Raw genomic sequence first — 20,792 nt, forward strand, 5'->3', positions numbered from 1 at the left:
AGATTGGACAGTTCTTCCTTTACCATCGAATTCATGTGGCTTGATTTGTTTGAGAAGGAACTTCTTCTCTTAAATTACAGTCGAACTTAGTGTAGGGGTCGGAGTAGGAATCTGCACTTGAGGTTGCGCCTGGGCAATAAGATTCTTTACGTTAAAAACTTGCTAAATATTTCTCACATTATATTAATATGCCCAGTTCAGCTTTTAGCCAAGTGAGCTAATCACTTAACTCCTTTACCCACACTTACAGCCATGACAAACAGTGATAGAAAAAATTTTATTCATTCATGTGGACATAGCCCTTTCCAGTACATTTATTTTGGGAAGATAAAACAAGCTAATACATCAATTTGGGGAAAATAGGATTGTGCTACATTCGACTACGGGGACTTAGTAATATGGAGAGGGATCATGGATTTTTAGGAATCGATAGGCCATAGGAAGCTTGGGATATCCCTTCCTTTAATACTCATTTATCTCATAACATCCCAGCACCTTGATTCTGTTGGTAGGGATTATTCGAGTCACTTCCTTGTACACATACTTGTTCTGCTTGACCTTTCAACTGCCGACATGTAGGGTTGCGTTTGCATGAGCCTCGACAAAGATGAATAGCTTCATGATCTTTGAATCCTCCATCCACTTGATTCTCTTCAAGTTGGTCTGAAGGTACACGAGTCGGTGGGCTGCTATGTAATATATTCCTGATTCACCCGTCCATCTCCATTCCACGTATAGGGGTGAAGAATTGTAGATGCGGTTTAGAATATTCATCATGCCTAGCCTCTGTTGATAATCCGAAGCACGCATTGCAGTCATGAACATAACTTGGAACACCAAGAAATTGTTCCATGCTTCGCGACTCTGCAGGCTAGCATCCATAAGTAAGTAAGAAAATGTTCTTAACGGTAACATTGCTTTACTTCCCCTCATTAAGTTTCCTTGTAAATATTAGATCCCATTGGTTCACCCTGATACCAACTGTACCGTCTCCCCTTATCCACTTGTAGGACACGTCTTAGCAGCCTATCGCGAAGAGAGGCTAGAAAGCACCACCCGACACTCACAAGGAATGTCACGGGGTTTGCTATCTAGGTCTCCCCGAGTCTGCCACGAAGCAGAAGCACCTGGCCATTCCCACTTAGGACCAACTTGAATCAGGGTTTTCCTAATAGTCAAGTTTCTAGGAGGTAGCTAGCGTCAAGCCCTATACAAACCACTTTGCGCTGAAACATCAGGGTTGAAGCAGATTTATATTGCACTTGGTTCAAGGAGAATGGGAAACGAGAGGGATGCGAAGCTCGACCTCTCTGCCTGTATAAGGCATAGTTCCATTCCATTCTCCTAAAACATCACAAATCAGGACTCTAGCTCTATAGATTCTAGGTCATTGTTACCTCACTGTCAATTCCTTTGAGAAAAGTTCTCGGCCAACCGGGACCACCCATCCGTAGGACAAACCGAGAGTCATGTCCACCGCACTTTCCTCGGGTTGCTTAGTTATCTAATTACCTACCACATTTAGTTTGACAAGCAAAAATAACTTTCGTAATTAACCAATTAAACACTGGTTCCTTCATGTAACTTAAGCTCTGACACAGAAAAACAATGTCAAGCAAGTTCCTTTTTCAACATGTGATATTTATTTATTAGTCTTTGGAATACATCAAATAAACCTGCCCGAAGGCTATCCTAGCAATCCTCAGGGATCGCTATTTCAAGTTCCGCCCGTTGACTAATATGTGAGCCTCGAGATCCCATCTCGAGTCACGTCGGCCTCTTGTGCAAGATCCGGAGGCAAAGAATTTATAGCCAGAGCCTCCCCTGGCACCCAAGCATCCTCCTGCTCCAAGTAGCACCCGGCATGGCTAACAACTCCCTTGGATAGGGTCATGTAGACAGTCGAAGGTAATTGATACTGTCTCTTTCTCCAAGCTTTTAACCTGAAGCATTAGTTATTTTTCTTGAATTAGTTCCTTAAGCAAAGAAGTACAAACGGTGCATCTAAGTGTACAATTAGGAGCATTTTAGTGGTCGTTTGTACGGCCAACTGCTAAGGTGTGATTCCTTCTCCTTGAATACTTCCAGCATTCGATCCTAGATCATTCATGACTTTGCAAGATCCCAAGGGTTTCGTAAGCTGAGTGGCTTATTTACCCTTTTTTCTTGGGTTAGGGTTCATATCCTGTTGACGCAATTTGTCTCTACCTTAGGTTTCCTTAAATTATAGACAATAAATCCTGGGCAACCTCGTCGCCCTAACTTGGTTGGTCAATTTCTTTCTTGGCAATTCATTACTACCCCGGCTTGACAAATCAGTCTTCAAGGAAGAGTGTTGAAGCAAGACTTTCGAAGCTTAAAGGGCCTTCCACTCAAGCTTCGAAAGGGGGAGATTCTGATAGGCACTAAGTTAGGGGGGGGATAGTGTAACGTGTCCACTTGTTCACTTGTAGGACACGTCTTAGCAGCCCATCGGGAAGAGAGTCCAGAAAGCACTGCTCGGCACTCCCATAGAATGTCACGAGGTTTGCAATCTAGGTCTTCCCGATTCTGCCACGAAGTGGAAGCATTTCGACCGTTCCCACTTAGGACCGACCTGAATCAGGGTTCCTAGTGGTCAAAATCCTTGAACGGTAGCTAGTGTTGCGAACTACTTTACGCAGAAATTTCAAGGTCGAAGCGGATTCATACTGCACTTGGTTCAAGGAGAATGGAAAATGAGAGGGATGCAAAGCTCCACCTCTCTGCTCGTAAGGCATAGTCCCATTCTGTTCCCTAAAACAACATAAATCGGGACTCTAGTACTCTAGATTCTAGGACATTGTTCCTTGCTGTCAAAATCTTTCGAGAAAAGCTCCCGGCCAACCGGGACCACCCTTCCATAGGATGGACCCATGGCCACATCCACCGCACTTTCCTCAAGGTTTCTTTAGTTGTCTAGTTACCTACCACATTAGTTTGACATGCAAAAACAACTTCCTTAATTAGCCAATTATTCACTGGTTCCTTTACGTAATCTTAGCACTGACATAGAAAAACATTGTCAAGCAAGTTCCTTTTCAACAATTGATCTTATTTATCAGTCTTTGGAATACATCATATAATCCAACCCATAGGCTATTCCATAATCCGCCCAAAGGCAATCCATAATCCGCCTGAAGGCAATCCAGCAATCCTCAGGGATTACTAATCCAAGTTTTCACCCGTAGACTAGTATGTGCACCTCCAGATCCAATCCCGAGTCACGTCAGCCTCTTGTGTAGGACCCGGAGGCAAGGGATTTACGGCCAGAGCCCCCCTGGCACCCAAGCGTCCTCCTACTCCACGTAGCACCCATGGGGAGACCTCTTGCGGCGAGTTTGGTCCACGTACTCAGCGCAGCTAACGGTTAACCCCCTTGGATAGGGTCAGGCAGACAGTCGGGGGTAACTGATGCTGCCTCTCCCTCCAAGCCTTCAACCTGAAGCATTAATTATTTTTTCATCTTTTAGTTTCTTGAGCAAAGAATACAAACAATGCTCCTAACTGTACAAACACAATCAATTCAGTGGTCGTTTATTTGGCCAACTACTAAGGAGTGAATCCTTCTCTCCGAATACATCCAGCATTCGATCCGGGGTCAATTGCGACTTGGCAAGATCGCAAGGGTCTCATTGTTTGTGTATCCTTTTATCCTTGGGTTAGGATTTATATCCTATTAACCCAAATTAACTAACACCTTAGGTTCCTTAAATTAAGACAATAAATCCTGCGCAACCTCGTAGCCCAACTTGATTAGTCAATTTCTTGCTAGGCAATACATAACTTCCCTTAACTTGGCAAATCGGCCCAAGGAAAGGTGATGTAGCAAGATGTCTACTCATCCTCTTGCAAATTAGACTTGCACTAGAACTTGCCAACCTTGTTCCAAGGAGTGGCAAATCTATCTTGTGATTTAAACACAAAGCCATGCGATGTTGTAACTTGTTGCACAAACAAGTGTCGAACCTAACTTGGGGAATCATTTCTCCCATCAAATGGCATTCCTTGGTCAAGAAATATGTTTGATCAAGATGTAGGGTTTGGGATAACTTTTGACCCAACCCAACCCTAACCATACTAGGCCAACAATGTTTGGCCCTAGGGTTTCTAAACTCAATCGGAAGTCTAGTATTAGGTCAATTTACACTAGGGTAAAAACCCTAGTTTGTTATTGTATGGGCGTCCAATTAACCCTAACATTCCGTGAATGTGGGTAATGTATTTACGATTGAAAATATCAAGCCGGTTTGTCGAGTGCAATACTAGGCATAATTTTTAGCGTACTAAACTCTACCTAGCGCATTGAGATAATTATCGTTTGGATTACACCAAGAACTGTACTTATAAACCCTTTGTCCAATGCATTGAATTCATGATTTAATATGGCATACATCTTTTTCTAAATACAAACTTCAATAGAAGAAGTCTATGCATGACAAATGTCATAAGACTATCGTTGACTTAATCCGTTCTACAACACTTAACCCAACTTAAAATGCAAGCATCTTTGCATGCAACAGGCAAGTTCACGATCTCATTTCCATGCAATACAACTACTTGGACAACATCCAATGGACGACAATGATTATCTCATATGAATCCACAAGTAGAAAAGTATTACCTATATGCCTTATGAGCTTTTCTTTTTCTTGGCCAATCAAGGATGCATTTAAACAATTCCATCTTAACCTACGCAATATGCGCTTAGGATTTGCAACTTGGAGATGCAGGCAAACCCAAATGCATGACATGCACTTACTCTTGTAAATCATCCAAGGAGATAAATTCCCCAAATGTATTTTAACTTGGCTATGTGAATTAGAGACATGCCTAAATGCATTCTTCCCATGAAATTAAACTTGCCTAATGCATTCCTTTTATGCGGAATTAATCTCTTAAGAACCTGGGCATTGGGGTTCGAAGTATTGTCACGTGTGCTTGGGGTAGAAACTCCCATGTAAGCGCCTCTCGCCATCTTCTTGGGAGCCATTGATGAGTCAAATTCTGGTTCAGCAACTCCCCTTGGGTTCTTTACGCGTCGCGAATCCCTTTCTGCCCCATGTCTTCTCCTTCGCGCAGGGCACAGCCTTTACGAAATGGGGTTTTGAAGGCACCTGGGAACTCACGGGGAAATAGGGGCCATGGGAACTCTTATGAAAGCTTCCAAGGAAGCTTCCAAAGAATCTTCTAATGCTTCTCTGACAGCATGATCGTGGAGAGACAAGATTGTGATGGAGGGGATGAGGATAATGTTGATGATTATGAAGGTGATGATGATGGCAATGGGGTGGGGGTAGGTGGCAGCAGGCGGCAGTGGCGTGGTAGTGGCAATGGCCTAGGTAGCACGGCACAGGCAGCAACAGCAATCGTCCCTCCCTCTTTCCTCACAAGCTCCAAGGGGGGGGTTATATAGGCTAAGGGAGGGAGAGGTAGCCACACACATGGCTTGTGTGCATGCCTCCTCCCTCATGCTTTCCCACACCACTTAGCTTCTCTCCCTCTCACACTCCTCTCCCCTGCCATGCATCAGCTGAGGGGGAGGGGTTTATTATTTTAAAAATTTTCACTTAAGTTATCCATTAATCCCTTTTTCCCCATGAAGGTTGTTCTCGTGCGGCTTGCGGGTTTTAGTCTCGGCCTTATTTGTACAACACGATTGGGATTTATTAACACGCGCGCAGGGTGAGCATTTAATTGCCAAGTTTTTACAATGTGGGAGATTATGTTGGAGTGCCTTATTGTGTGGGGTGTGTGGGGTTTAAGGTTGACTTAATATTTTGAGTGAAAATATTATATTCTCTCCTCCTTAGAGGAATCAAGATGTCCTCATCTCGAGAAGAACTGGGGGGTATTGTTGGTTGAGAGTACTTTCATCCATCCAAGTGGCATCCTCTTCGGGATAATCTTTCCACTGGATGAGATATTCTCTCAAGGTCCTCGATCCTAAATGCCTCTCCCTAACATCTAAGATCTTGTCAGGCCGTAGCTCAAGAACTCCTTAGCTAGGCATTACAACTTGTTGATCATCAAGCACATGACTACGGTTAAGTACATACTTCTTTAGTAGACTGATATGGAATACATTTTGAACTTTTAGGTTCTTGGGGAGTTGAAGTCTCTAAGCATTAGGCCCTAAGCACTTGAGGATCTTGTAGGGTCCACAATACCTTGGACTTAGCTTCTTGCATTCACCTAAGGATAGGGAACTCTTCTTTGGACGTACATGAATGAAGACCATGTCACCTTCAACAAAGGATCTGTCTTGACATTTCAAGTCCGTGTAAGCCTTTTGTCTATCCTTGGTGGCTTGGATGTCGTGTCTTATTGACTTAATTTGGTCATCAATATCTTCCAGCATCTGTCTTGAAGCTTCAACTCTTAAGGTTGGATCCGAGAAGTTTAAAGGACTTCGACAATCGTGTCCATACAATGCTTGAAAAGGGGTCATCTGAATGCTTTGTTGATAAGAAGCATTGTAGGCACACTCAACCAATGGCAAATATTGAATCCACTTTTTGGGCTCACAGTTACAATGTGCCCTTAGCATATCCTCAATGACTTGGTTGACTCGCTCCATTTGACCATCGGTTTGGGGATGGTAAGCTGTACTGAAACAAAGTTGAGTCCCAATGGCCTCGAAGATAGATCTCCAAAAATGTGATGTGAAGAGAGAGTCACGATCACTAATGATTCTTCTGGGTAACCCATGTAGTTTGAATATCTCCTTGATAAATAACCTTGCAATGTCTGAGGCTTTATAGTTTGTCTTAATAGGGATAACATGTTCAACCTTCGTGAGCATATCAACCATAACCATAATGGAGTTGCATCCTCCCTGAACTTGGGAAAGTCCATGCTAATGAATTCCCATTTTATTTGGGGAATGTCAAGTGGTTGTAACATGGTCAGATCTTCTTCTTCTTTGCACATTGGCCTATTGGCAACGCAGGCGGTTCTTCCTCTCCCTCGAGTAGCGGCTCCCTGACCATGGCTAGTTCCTTTGAAATGTGCTTGGCGATGTCCTCCTCCAAGCTTGGGACATTGCCTCTTGAAATGACCGGGCTCATTGCAGTGGAAACAGCGGAGGTTTTGGCCATTGCTTTGAGTAAGAACAAAGTTGTTGACATTGTAAGTTCTTGCTTTCTTTCTTTGTCCCTAATTTTGACCTTGAACTCTCTTCATTTGAGGCTTGAAAGCTCCTCTGTTTGGGTCATTATAAGACCAAGTTTTGATACCTCTTGGTCTAGCCTACACCTCCTGAATTATAGGGGCAGCTCGAATGAGTGCGTCCTGAAGGTATGATGGACGCATCGATTCGAGATGGGTATTCACCTGCTGTGTTATGTCCATCTGTGGCGCATACTTAAGAAGTGAAACAAATTTAGAGAAGTATGCATCAAGAGTGAGTCCCAGCTATTTCAGCTCGTAGAACTCATTCATTTTCTACGTGCGATACACAGGTGGTAAGTATCTTCCCTGTACGGCTTTCTTCACCTTCTCCCAGGTAACGGATCCTTCTGTGATCCCTTGATCTCTGCACCATTGCTTCCACCAAAGCCTAGCTTCGCCGGTGAGCTTCAGCTTGGCGAGCATAGCCTGGTTGGCGGGTGCAATACCGGCTGCTTCAAAGTAATTCTCCATGGATTCAATCCAAATTAGGGTCTGCTTGGACGGATCTGCCTCTCCTGTTAAATTCGGGCGGCTTAATCTGCTTGAGAAGAAACTTCTTCTCTTGGATTATAGTAGTACTTGATGTAGGAGGCAAACTGGGATTTTGTACCTGGGGTTATGCCTGGATAAAGGTTTTTTAATGTTATTACATGATAATCATTATGATTTATATTTCATCTCCATTTCTGCTATCAACCAAGCAATCTAACCATTTAACTTATTATCAATTCTCATGAACAAAACAGACAATGATAAAAAGAAGTCTTATTGCATTTGTATGGGCATAGCCCTTTCGGAATACAATATTTCTTGCGATGATAAACCAACTATTTACATTTAGTTTGGGGAGAATAATGTTGTATTACATTTATCTACAGGAACTAGATAATAGTATGGTTTCGGGTCATGGATCTTCAAGAATCGGTAAGTCATTGGAAGATCAGGGTATCCTTTTCTTTGGAACCCATTCTTCTCATGGCACCCCAACACTTTAATCCTGTCGGCGAGGATTACACGGGTTACTTCCTCATATACATATGAGTTTAGATTAACCCTCTGACCTCAAATATGTAAAGTTGAGTTTACGTGAGCCTCCACAAAAATGAACAGCTTCACGACTTTCAGGTCTTCCAACCACTTGATCCTCTTAAGGTTGTTCTGAAGGTATGCTAACCAGTGGGCAACTATATAGTAGATTCTCTAGGCACCCATCCATCTTCGTTCCATATACAAAGGTGATGGATTATAGATACGCTCTAGGATATTCATCATCTCAACCCTTTGTCGATGATCGGGGGAATGCATCGCAGTCATAAACATGACTCGGAACACTAAGAACTTGTTCCATGCTTTGTAATTCTGCAAGACACTATTGAAAGTAAGGAAATGTTTAGAACAACAACATTTGCTTCACTTTATCTTATTAAGATTTCATAAAACAAATCCTTCGTTGGTTCGCTCTGATACCAACTGTAACGTGACCACCTATTATCTTCAGGACACGTCTTAGCAGTCCATCAAAAAGGATGTCTAGAAAGCTCCGACTGGCACTCCCATGGAATGTTACAAGGTTTGCAATCTAGGACTTTCCGCATCTGCCACGTAGCGGAAGTATTTCGGCTATTTCCACCTAGGACTGACCTGAATTAGGGTTTTCCCTATTGGTCATTTCCTAATGGCAAGTAGCGTTGAACCCAAGCGAACTACTTTACACAGAAACGATAGGTTCGAAGCGGATTCACACTGCACTTGGTTTAAGAAGAATGGGAAACGAGAGGGATGCAAGGCTCAACCTCTCTGCTATAGAGCGTAGTCCCATTTCGTTCCCCTAAAACAACGTAAATCAGGATCATTTATAATATAGACTCTAGGTCAGCGCCCTTTTTCTGTTTGTATCCTTTGAAACGATCTTCTTGCTGTCCATCATGATTGAGAAAAGTTCCCAGCCAACTGGGACCACCCATCCGTAGGACGGACCCATGGCCACATCCACTGCACTTTCCTCAGGTTGTTCTAGTTATTTAATTACCTAACACATTTAGTTGCACATGTATCAATCAGCTTCCTTAATTAGCCCGTTAGGCACTGGTTCCTTCACGTAATCATAGCACTTGACATAGAAAAGCAATGTCAAACAAGTTCCTTTTCAACAGGTTATCATATTTATCTTTGAAATACATAAAGTCCAGCCCGTAAGCTTATCTATAATCCGCCCGAAGGCTATCCAGCATTCCACAGGGGATTACTAATCCAAGATTTTGCCCGTAGTCTAGTATGCGGGCCTCGAGATTCAATCCCGAGTCATGTTGGCCTCTTGTGTATGGCCCGAAAGGCGACGGATTTGCGGCCATAGCCCCCTCTGGCACCCAAGCGTCCTCCTGCTCCAAGTAGCGCTCAACGAAGAGATCTCTCGTGGCAGCTTTGGTCCACCTTCCCGGCGCGGTTAACAACCCCCTTGGTTAGAGTCAAACAGGCAGTCGGGGGTAATTGAAGCTGCCTCTCCCTTCAGGCCTTCAACATGAAACATTAGATATCCATTTATCCTTTAATTCTTTGAGCAAACAAAGCAAAACAATGCTCTTAAAACAATTACAAGAACAATCATTTCCATTGGTCGTTATTTTTGGCCAACTGCTAAGGAGCGAATCCTTCTTTCCGAATGCATCCATCCCTCGATCCGGGATCAATTGCGACTTGGCAAGATCCCCAAGTGTTTATTTGTTAACCCTGTATCCTAGGTTAGGGCTGTACCCTATTAATCCGATTTAATTAATACCTTAAGTTTTATTAGCAGTAAATATGTTATTCCAGTCTACTGACTTTTTTTTTTGCTTCTAAGCAAATATGTAATCCCCGAATCTCGGTCATTTTACCCAAGAAAGGTACTATATCAGGACGATTACTCATCCTCTTGTAAGATAACTTGCGTAAGAATTTGCCAATCTCATTCTGAGGAATTGGCCATTCCCTTGTGATCAAATCACAAGATCATGTGACTCTGCAACTTGTTGCCAAGTGTCGCATCAAATTATGAGACTATTTACCCATCGAATGGAGTCTTATAATCATGAAATCATGATTAGATATAATAATCCGTTCCTGATTGCATTAGGCCGACATTGTGGGTCCTAGGGTTTCTAGTTTCATCTTTTTAGCGAGAGATTCTTAGGGTAAAAACCCTAGATCTTTTCTCGCAAGTATGTCCTACTGTCCCTACATTCCGTGGATGTGGGTAGTCTTTAGGGTATAGGAGTTTCAGCTTTGGCAATACGAGTGACTAGGTAATGCCCTCAACGTGCTAACCCTAGTTAGCTCTTTGGGATATGTTGCATTGAATTAACCCTTCCTAAAAGAGTCCTTCGCGGTTTTTAGGTTTAAACCAATTTAACTTGTATATTCTTGAAGATAATTATGCTACCATTTCCCTAACCACATGATTTATTGTCTATGTATAAGTTGATTTACAAACCCTAACTTTTCGAGTTTAAGGCAAAGCATAGGTTAAGTTATAGCTTAATACCAATTGATCATCCCATAACATGCCAACAGGATTCATGCTACTAAGCTTTAGGATTTTATGTTTAAACATGCAGCCTTTTTCTATTTTCTTTTTCCAATGAATTTTTCGGATGCAGAACTTACACACCCTTTCGTTGATTTAAGTTTTTAGGCCACTTTCCTAGAGTTAAATGCAGCCCTAGCAATTTCCTACGGTTGCTAGCAACTTTCTATAACAAATCATTTCGAAGAAAATGTGGTTAATAATGTGATATGCGATTTATTCCTTCCATGCTGAAGTGCACTATCATAATTTCGTTTTGTAAAGATGGGCATTAATTACTCTAATTAATGCATAAAACCCACTCGCTAGACATGCATAAAAATCTTATGCTTGCTTTATTTTGTTTATTTTATTGAAAAATGCTAATGATTGATTTTTTCCATCTGAGCTCTTTCCTTTAAATTAGTCAAAGTATTTAAATCGAAAGATGCATCCTATCTCCAAAAATGATCCACGCACGATTGAATTATAACGACTTAAATCAAAGTTAGAAAGAAACACTTGGACTTGTGGTGAAATGTCCACATGGATGTTAAGAGAGGATCCTCTTGCAGTTGCGCCTTGTGCTTTCTTAGGAGCCATCGCGAATTCGGCCTTTCCACCTGGGATGCGGATTTATGATGTTGGCCGTCTCCCTTGCATGCGAAAATCCCTTTGTGTTTCCACCGTCCTTCAGAATAGAACCTTAGAAATGGAACTTATTAATTTCTCCTTCCTTTTGTAGAAGCTCCGGGGTGCAAATTGTCTACACCGGAAAGGGTTTAGCACTTGGGCTAATTGGGAGATTGTAGGAAATCCAAGGGGAAAAAGCTTGACGAGGCTTTTTAAAGGCCTCGGATAGGACTCCACGAGAATGGGGGTGCTAAATGGACTTTAGCATATTGGGAAAAGGGGGCAAAGGGTGAAAAATACCTTAGGAGAAGAATTTTTGCGGAGGGGGGAAAACCCACGGAAATGGGGTTTAAATCTCAGGAAGGGGGGGGTTAACAAACCCACTTTGAAAAGGCCTTTTAAAGACCCATAGGAAAGGGGGGAAAAGGGTGTAAAAGACCCTTAAGAGAAGATTTTGTGGGGGGGGGGAGGGTGTAAAAGACCCTTAGGAGGGAATTTTGTGTTGGGGGGGGGGAGAGGGGCTTAAAGGACCCTCCCCCCTTAGAAACTTCTAAGAAGCTTTAGAAGCTTCTAATGGTTTGTGGCCCAACATGTGGCCAGACAGAGGATGGCGGCCAGTATGCACAGGCGGTGGCGTATGATGGCGGCTGATGGAAGGCAGTTGCACTTGGCCCTCATGCGGCGTTTTATGGCTCCTCCCTTCACTCTTGGCGGGAGCGTGAGCAGATGAGTCGGCTCCTCTTCCACGGTGGCGATTAGGGAATCCCCTCTTCCTCCTTCCCCACAGGGGATTTATATGGAAGAGGGAGAGGTACCTCCCTCCCTCCACGCGCCATTACACATGGCCTCTACCCCCTTACGAGGTCCAAGAAGGAGCTTAGTTGGTCTTGCTATTCCCTTCTCGTCCAGCACGAAAGTCGGCTGGAGGAGAGATGAATAATTAATTTTTTTAAAAAAATCACTTATTCAATTAGTTATCCTCATGACCTCCTATTAAGAGGAGGTTCATACAAAGAACACGTTTATTTAGAAATCGTAGTTATTACAGGCACTGACTCAGCAGCTCGCTTTAGGTACTTTCTCCAAGTTATTAGAGGCGGGGGAGAATCATCATTCTCAATGATCACATCATCATCTTCATTAGGAGGAGAAGGAACCTTTGGAGGATCAAGTGGAGGTAAAGGTACTTCGTTTGCATGGGCAGCATGCATCATGAATACATAAAGGTAAGAACCAAATGTGGCATTAGTCACATTTCCTCTAGTAGCTCTAATGAAATGCTGATCCATCTTTGCAAGCAAATAAGTACTCCAATCAATGGTAATACCTTTCAGGACCATAAAAGAAGCTGTAAACAACTCCTTGGAGATGTAATGAGGCAGATTTATAAACATGTCCTGAAGAAATTGGTGCAATTGCTTTCATAGGGAATCGAAAATCATAGAGACACTAACCCCTAATGTAGTAATAACCTTCTTTGGATCCAAAACATCCGAAGTCTGCTTCTGTAATAGCTTCAAAATATCATCATTAGAGAATAGCTAACGGATAGTAGGGAAGGACTCTCCACAATATGGCAAAGAAGTAGCCTTCCCAAGACTCTTAGGTGTCATAAGAATAGTTGTACCACGAACAAGACTAGAGACCTCTTATTATAAGAGGTTAAAAATTGATCACAGATGTCAGCATCATCTGAAACTAGTGGTAAGGAAAGGCGCACAAATTTGGATAATCCCACTTTAGCAATGAGGTCTGAATCTAGCAACAAGGAATAATCATGTGATACCAAAGGCACATACTGGATTGGGGGAGGGGTTCAAGGTGCCATTTACATGATTTACACATAGACCACCACACATACAAACAATCACAATGAATGCCTGCAAAACAACTGGATAAAAAAATATAAGATAGTGATCATAATAAACTCTCACGATGTGACTGACTGACTAACCATCCCCAAGCAGTCCACATCCTAGGAAAAATCCGGCATGACCTCTACACATATATGTGACCCAAAGCTTCATGTGATGCAGATAAATGGACACCCTAAATCCCCATATCAAGCAAAAAAGAAAAAGAAAAATACATACTGTACCCTGACTTGTCAGCATGAGAAAAAAAAATTATACCATTCCCATCCCCACGAAGCGCGTTCATTAAAAAGGGAAATGTACAGTGTGGGGGAAAAAAATGTAATGAATGATTCATTTTAATAAAATTATTAATAATGGGTGAATTTTTATTAAGTAATAAATCTTAAAAAGAAAATGGTGGTTCCTTGTTATTATTTATTTAAAATTTATTAAGTTTGGAACGGTGCTTTTAGCGTAAACCAAACTTGGGACCTTGACTGAGGGTCTCTAAATGCAAATTCATTTATTAAAAAGTAATTATGTATTAAGCGCTTTTTTGCTAGCACATTGTCATGGGATTTTACGCTTACAGTGTGAAAAATGGAGATGTTATGGATCCTATAAGTTAGCATACGGTCTACATGAGCTTCAAGATAGGTCACAAGATGGAATGCAGGGACTCTTTATCATGGATGCCCTCTTCTTTCCTATTCAGGACAACACCATAGCTCCTCTCTCTTCTCCCAAAATCCATACAATAGACACCTTACCTTCTCCTCCTATTAGAGCCCGTTTTTTAGTGGAACTCTAGTTGCATGCCCTTGGTAGCTCCACCAGATGTGCCCCTGCAATTCACACCCATGATTTGCGATGCATATCATGTTGATTTCCCTGCTCATCCCACACAATTCTCAGGTTTCACACAGTCACTCTTCAGTTACCTAAGTCCCTAATAGGTCTTATTCCATGTCCTGTGCTCAAACCTAGTTGACTTACTGAACTTAGTGACTTCTAAACAAAAATGAACTTCTAGCAAGGTTTCTTCTTGTTTTCATCTCCATTTACAGGGGTTTCTTTATGCTCAAAAGCTTTAACCTTGCCCCCGGGCTCTAGTGAACCATTTTGGATAGCCAAAGGAGTGATTTTTCTTAGTCTATGGGCTGCCTTGGACTATTCAAAACTGTCATAAATAGGGCAACTCAATTTGGAAGAGCTTGCAAGTGATCTTAATGCATGTATGTATTGGATACGGTCCCCAACTAGCAGGGCAACCTTGGGCAATCATTAAAGGAGCTTATGATTGAATTTGTATGCATTTTGAAGCCTTCATTGTTGAGGGTTGGAATACTCTATTATTGACAAGTTATTGACAGGGCCAAAGTATTTCATTAGCTTTGACAAGGATTTGTCATAAGTTTTTGATATATGTCCTAATTGCAAAGGCTTCTACCTCTATTAGATTGAAGATACATGTACTTTTGAGGTGAATACCTATAACAACCAATGAACGACAGTAGCATGGATCATGGATTATGTTCATGGATTATGTTATGTATTTGTGTATGAGCTAGACTATTGTCTTACTGTGTCTTGGGCTTCAATCTTTCCTTTTTTGGATGTATTCAGTTATGAGCTATGATTATGAGTTGATGTCTTCCATATATGACAAGATGCTGAAATGATTTGACTAGATTCACCTCTATCAATTCTCTTCTACATCTCCTATTTCTTTAATCCCCTTCTCTTTTGTCTACTCCTCCCCCTGAATCTCCCTTCACCCTATTGTATCTTACCCCCATGGTAGAATTTCGACCAAACATCGTAATGATGGGTAGTAAAAAGGAAAAATATCAAAGGAAAGGTGGAGGTTAGGTTTGTATCATCATATCATGGTTTTGAAGTAAAAAAGGGTATCGTCGCATTAAAACACATAAAATTGGTGAAAAATTCATTAAAATTTAATAACTCTTGATCCGTGGCTTGGAATAAGGACTGTAAAAAGGAAAAGTGGCCAATGCAAAGGGACAAACAAGGCTGTAAGGTCAGATTGTAATTTTGGTGAATGTAGGATGTGTTCACATGGAAAAGCAGCAAAACAAAGGAAAAAGGAAAACAAACAAGGAAAAATATCAAGACAAGTTGAAAAAAGGAGGGATGGGTAGGGAAGGGATCCCATTAGGGTAGGATCGGGACATGGTATGCTCAAATCATCTGTTAGGGATGTTTCTATGAGGGTATGCCCAGTCGATGCACACGGACGCATCCCCATACTTAAGACCTTAATACATAATATTGATGATGCAATAGGGTCCTAACACGGGATCATAACCTATATGCGTACATCCCCACACCTAAAACATGACTGACTTTTGCAATTAAAAGGGGTAGGGTTAGAAAAACTTGGCCTGATTTGCAAATGGTGGAGATGAATCATTATTGACTCATGAAGGGTGGTGATTGTCATCGGTAGGAGATACCATGGCTCACCACATTGCACTCATCCAGCATGGTAGGGACCATGCCGTAGCACCTAGGGAGATAGCTTTATTGATAAAACGTTGGTTAGGTTGTTGATTGCAAGGGGTATAACACTCAATCTCGATAGTCACTCACTCGAAGAGTAATGATTGAAACCCATAGCTCATATCGAATTTAGAAATCAACAATGAAAATGGTTCACAAGGAGTATGCGAACGTGCATAGTTAATGGTGCATTATTGCATCCCAATCCATGTGGTATAGATGCAAAAAGGAAGGCTAGGGAGCCTAATAGGGCAATGTGCCAAACAGAATGAGGTGTACCATGATGGCAGAGGAGGCCCATCCCATGTATGCATAGGGTAACGAGAACGTATGTGTCTCCAAGTGTCAAAAAGTCCCACAATCCTCATCTCTTAGTTGATGAAAGGGGAATCAATCACACTCAGTCCCCCCCTCTGTCTCATGCTCTATTGATGATTACAAGAGAGCAATGGAGTTTCTCACACCCATTGATATAATCCTCACTGTCACTTGTGCGAAGGTTGTATGTTGTCGTCGGAGCATTAGCCCTCATTGCTCTTTACAAAGGGGCTGAAGTAGGTGTGATTGCAAATATCTCAATCCCCCTCCTCAATCACAACCAGAAGTACAAAGCGTATAGAGGCTTTAGTGAGAGCAACACCTACAAAGTGTGGGCACACCATAAACATGGAAAAACACCAGAGGCTGTCATCACAGAAAAGGCTAAGTGTGGGTACCACAAACATGATGGTCATCCAAAGGCTGTAGCAGGGGCGTCACAAAGTGTATATAGGCTTTAGTATAAGGCTTATTTGAGGATTTTATAAGTTTATGTTTGAAGCACTAGGGCTAGGAAATACAAGGCTAAAAAAGTCTATTTGAATAGAAGGACTGATTAGTTTGTCGTTCTCCTGGTGGTCTTCTTCTTCTTCCTCTTCCTTTGCTTCATTTTCTTCTTCTTTTCTGAGTGCAACTAGATAGGTCTTTTGGAGCTCTTTTCTAGCGTGGCAGAACTTCTTAGTGTGTCGGTCCTCTTGCAAAAGTGACAAAAGAGCTAATGCTTCTTGCCTTTGTACTTATTACCGACATATAATGCATGTTCATCTCTAGAGGTGCTTGGTTCTTCCTTAGTTTTTAGCTTATTTCCCTCCTCTAACAGTGATTCCTAGATATCAACAAGTTGAGGGTTTGGCATATTGATTAGAGTTGTTGATACATTATTATATTCACGAAGAAAACTCTTAAATAGAACATCGATTCAAACATCTTCTTTAATTTTAATGTTGATTCCTACAAGTTGGGTTAGAAGTCCTTCCATGTAATTCAGATGTGTGGCAAGTGATGTGCCATACTTCATTTAAAGCATGAAAAACTCAACCAAGAGACCATACTTTGATGATTTAGATTGTGCACAAAACAAAGTATCAAGTCTCTTCCATGTATCTTGTGAAGTATCAGAGTTATCTACATGGTGGATATAGCTTTCATCTAGCTCCAATTTGATAATGACCTAAGCCTTATCATCGTTCTTTTGCCAAGTGATAGCAAGGTCTGCATCACAAGGTTTCTTTTCTTTTCCAGTGGTAATGTCCCAGAGGCCCTTCTTTCATCACGATGAGTTTGATACACATCTGCTAGGTGTGAAACCTAAATCCTTTGAAACGAGAAGTTGGAGAGTCTTTGCCCATGTTAGATGGCTAGAGTAGCAGCAAACAACTTCAGAATTCTTAGATTTTATTAGTGGAAGAGCAGAGTAGTGTGTCAAGAGACACAAGTAATGATAGTGTGAAAATACACCATGTGACGACTATGTTTGAGTTTAAATCAACATTAAGATGAAAGAAGATGTTTGCATCGATGTTCTACTTAAGACGGAAGAGCCTAGACTAAGACGAAATCTTCTTAATTCAAATCTTCTTAGTTCATGATCGTTGCTCTTTTGTCTTAATCTAGGTTCTTCCCCTCCTTGATTTTATGTTGGAATAGTAGATTGGAGTGGCACTGGTTTGTTCCAGGTGGCAAGAGAGAGAAGATGATGAGATTTTTTAGCTTTTTGTGAAGTTTGGCTATGGCTTCCTAGATTAGGGTTTTGACCCAACCCTAGTTTTTTGCTGATTTTGGGAGCTATAGTGGATCATTTTAAAAACTTTTTTTTATGGAAATGAAGATCTCTTCATGATCTACCAAAGCCCCATGATGATGGACATGATTGATGACAAATTTAAGCGTGTAGGGCAGACGATCGTAGCATGCGCATTTTCTGACAATCATTGAAGTTTTCTCCAATGCTGGTCTTAGCGTGCATGAATCTCAATATTTTTCATGATAAAACAGAGCGCCTTGACCTAGAGAAGATCTTCATAGAAGGAAGCTTTGGGAGATGTGCCTTGATTGAAGAGATCTCAGCCCTCCAAGTCAGGTAGGTCCTATAGGCTATGGAAAACACACAGGGCAACAACTGTGAAGAATCTCAATTTTGAGTTTGAAATGGCCTAATGTTGAACTCTAAGGTGACAGGGAGGAGCTGTAGGAGCAGGTCAAAACTTCTCCAGAAGAAGGCTTGTCAGGATCTCTTCTGGTTGAAGAGATCTAAGGGCTTGAAGCAGGATAGGTGCAGGGTGGCTCTGGTTGCCACAAGGTCAAATGGAGAGGAAGGAGTAGGAGATGAGCTCCTAGACTTTAACCTGAGCTCGACTGAGCTCAAGCTGAGCTAGATGAGAGTAGAATGGAGCTGGAGGAGTAGTGCCATGTTTGATTGTGCTTTGATACCATGTTAAAATATGTGTGATCTAGAGCATGGTAGATGCGAAAGCTATGGAGTTTGAAAGAGAAAGAAGAAACTCATGAAGTCATTGACTCTAACAAAGACAAATTGTCACACAAGTGAATTAGGTTCCGAGATTGAGACTTGGACACTCATAAACAAAATCTTGTGCATACAGTGACATAGACACTTTACTAGAAAGAAAATAGTACTATCTATGCAATAGAAAAATAGTGCAAGTACAATGCTTTATAGGAATTGAGTGGTGGCACTTTCTCCTACTATGAATATGGGATTCTTGTCCTAAGCCCTCATGCTCTTTACAAAGGGACTGAAGTAGGTGTGATTACAAATATCTCAGCAATTGACTGTGTGGAAGCATTATATTATTGTAGCAACAGACTACTTTACGTGGTCTAAAGTTGAAGCAATGATAATTTAGGATAATAGAAGGTTTGAAGATTAAACACAATAAAACTACCCTGTATAATTTGCAACCAAATGGACAAGATGAGAGTACCAATAAATAGCTTGTAGGGATCTTATCCAGGATAGTGTTTAAAAGTAATAGAAATTGGGATAAGAAATTATATATGGTAGTTGGACTTACAATACGACATTTAAGAAAGCTACATGCCACACCCCGTTCAAGCTGGTATATGGGAAAGACTGTGCCTTATCATTGGAAATAGAGTTGCCCATTGTGAAATTTTCTCTCAATCATTTGTTTGGAGATATAAAATCGTTGTATGGAAGATTTATTTCTCTTGTGCATCTTGATGAAATTTGATTGCAAACAAATACATCAAGAGGTAGGGAATAAGAAAATAAAAGAACTTCACGATCTTTGGGCTAAGAAACATAAATTTGTGAAGGGTTAGTTAGTGATGTACTATGATGCTCATCGTGAGGTATTTCCTAATAAACTAGAATCCAAATGGGATAGTTGTATAAAATTGTACTTATAGGAATAAATGGCCCTTTTACCAAATTTATAAGGGGTAGAGTTTAAAATTCAAGTTAACTTTAATATGCTAAAGCCTTACTACGTGTAAGGGGTTAATGTCGGACTTGGCACTTGTGCAGGTCCTTTATGATTCAGATTTAACTGAATCATTCTTAATATTGAGCATCCATATTTAGAGTAACATTACCACCAAGGGCAAGTGATTTGGTGGAGTAAAGATTATCAAGTTATTAAGTGGCAAGAGCGATCTTTCACATGGGATATTAAGGTCTATTGCCACCATTGTCAAAGGATTATTATGAGCATTCCTATCGAGTTCAGCAAGGAAGGAGGGATTGCACTTTTCATACATCCTCTCTCTCCGCTCAACTTTTATTATCATAAGTATTGAGTGAGCTGATCAGTATGGCATGGCCTAACACTAAAGACTAGGTTTATACTTTGTATTTCAATGGAGCTTCAAGAGGACCCCCTAAACATGTGAGCATTGGTGTGGTCATTAAAGATCCCCAATGTAGGGTTGTTATGAAAATGAGAGTATATTTATGACACTCTTTTACTAATAATATGGTAGAATACAAAACCTTGATTATGGGGCTGAATATAGCCTCTTACTACGTAGAAGCTTCTTGTAGCTGATTCTAGGTGATGTTTTTTCTCTATGAGTACTTTTCGTTTAAGCTATATGTGCTTATGTACTTTTCATTCAAGCTATATGTGTTTATGTACTTGGGGAGAATTTTTCCTTTTGTTGAGGATTGAAAATCAAGGCATGAAGTCTGAGGGTTAGGTAAGGTATATTTGGGAAAGGTTCAAGTAGTTTCCTACCTCTTGTAAAGATATTGTCAGGCATTGAAAGACCTATTTTAGAAGGCTGTTCTAGTAACTATGTTCTACTAGCCTGTTTGATGGCTATTCCAGGAGTCCTTGCTAGTGTGAGGCAGTTTGAGAAGCCTATCAAAATAAAAATAAGAGACAAGCATGGATATACTTGTAATATAAAAATACAGAGGTGTGTAAAAAGACATCTAGCCCCTAAAAAAGAAAAGACAAGGAGAAAAAATCCTAAGAGTAGTTAATTATCACCTTGCAAAAGGCTTGGCAGGTTCCTAGGGATGAGTTAGACACAGGGCCAATGCTTTGTCTTTCTAGCGATGGCATCTAGCTAGAAAAGATATCTTAAGAATGGTTGAAGTGACAATAAAAGTGAGCACAAGAAAAATATTGAAGTGTCACCTCATGAGGGCTTGGTAAGTTCTTAGGTACTCCCTAAGAAAGACCTTAGGCCACGATACCCTATTCTCCTTGGGTCAATATGCTCAACTCTCTCCTTTTTAC

Source organism: Lygodium microphyllum, unplaced genomic scaffold (assembly GCF_053477565.2).
Source record: "Lygodium microphyllum isolate KBCC unplaced genomic scaffold, Lygodium_microphyllum_v1.1.10 scaffold_31, whole genome shotgun sequence".
Taxonomy (NCBI): Eukaryota; Viridiplantae; Streptophyta; class Polypodiopsida; order Schizaeales; family Lygodiaceae; genus Lygodium; species Lygodium microphyllum.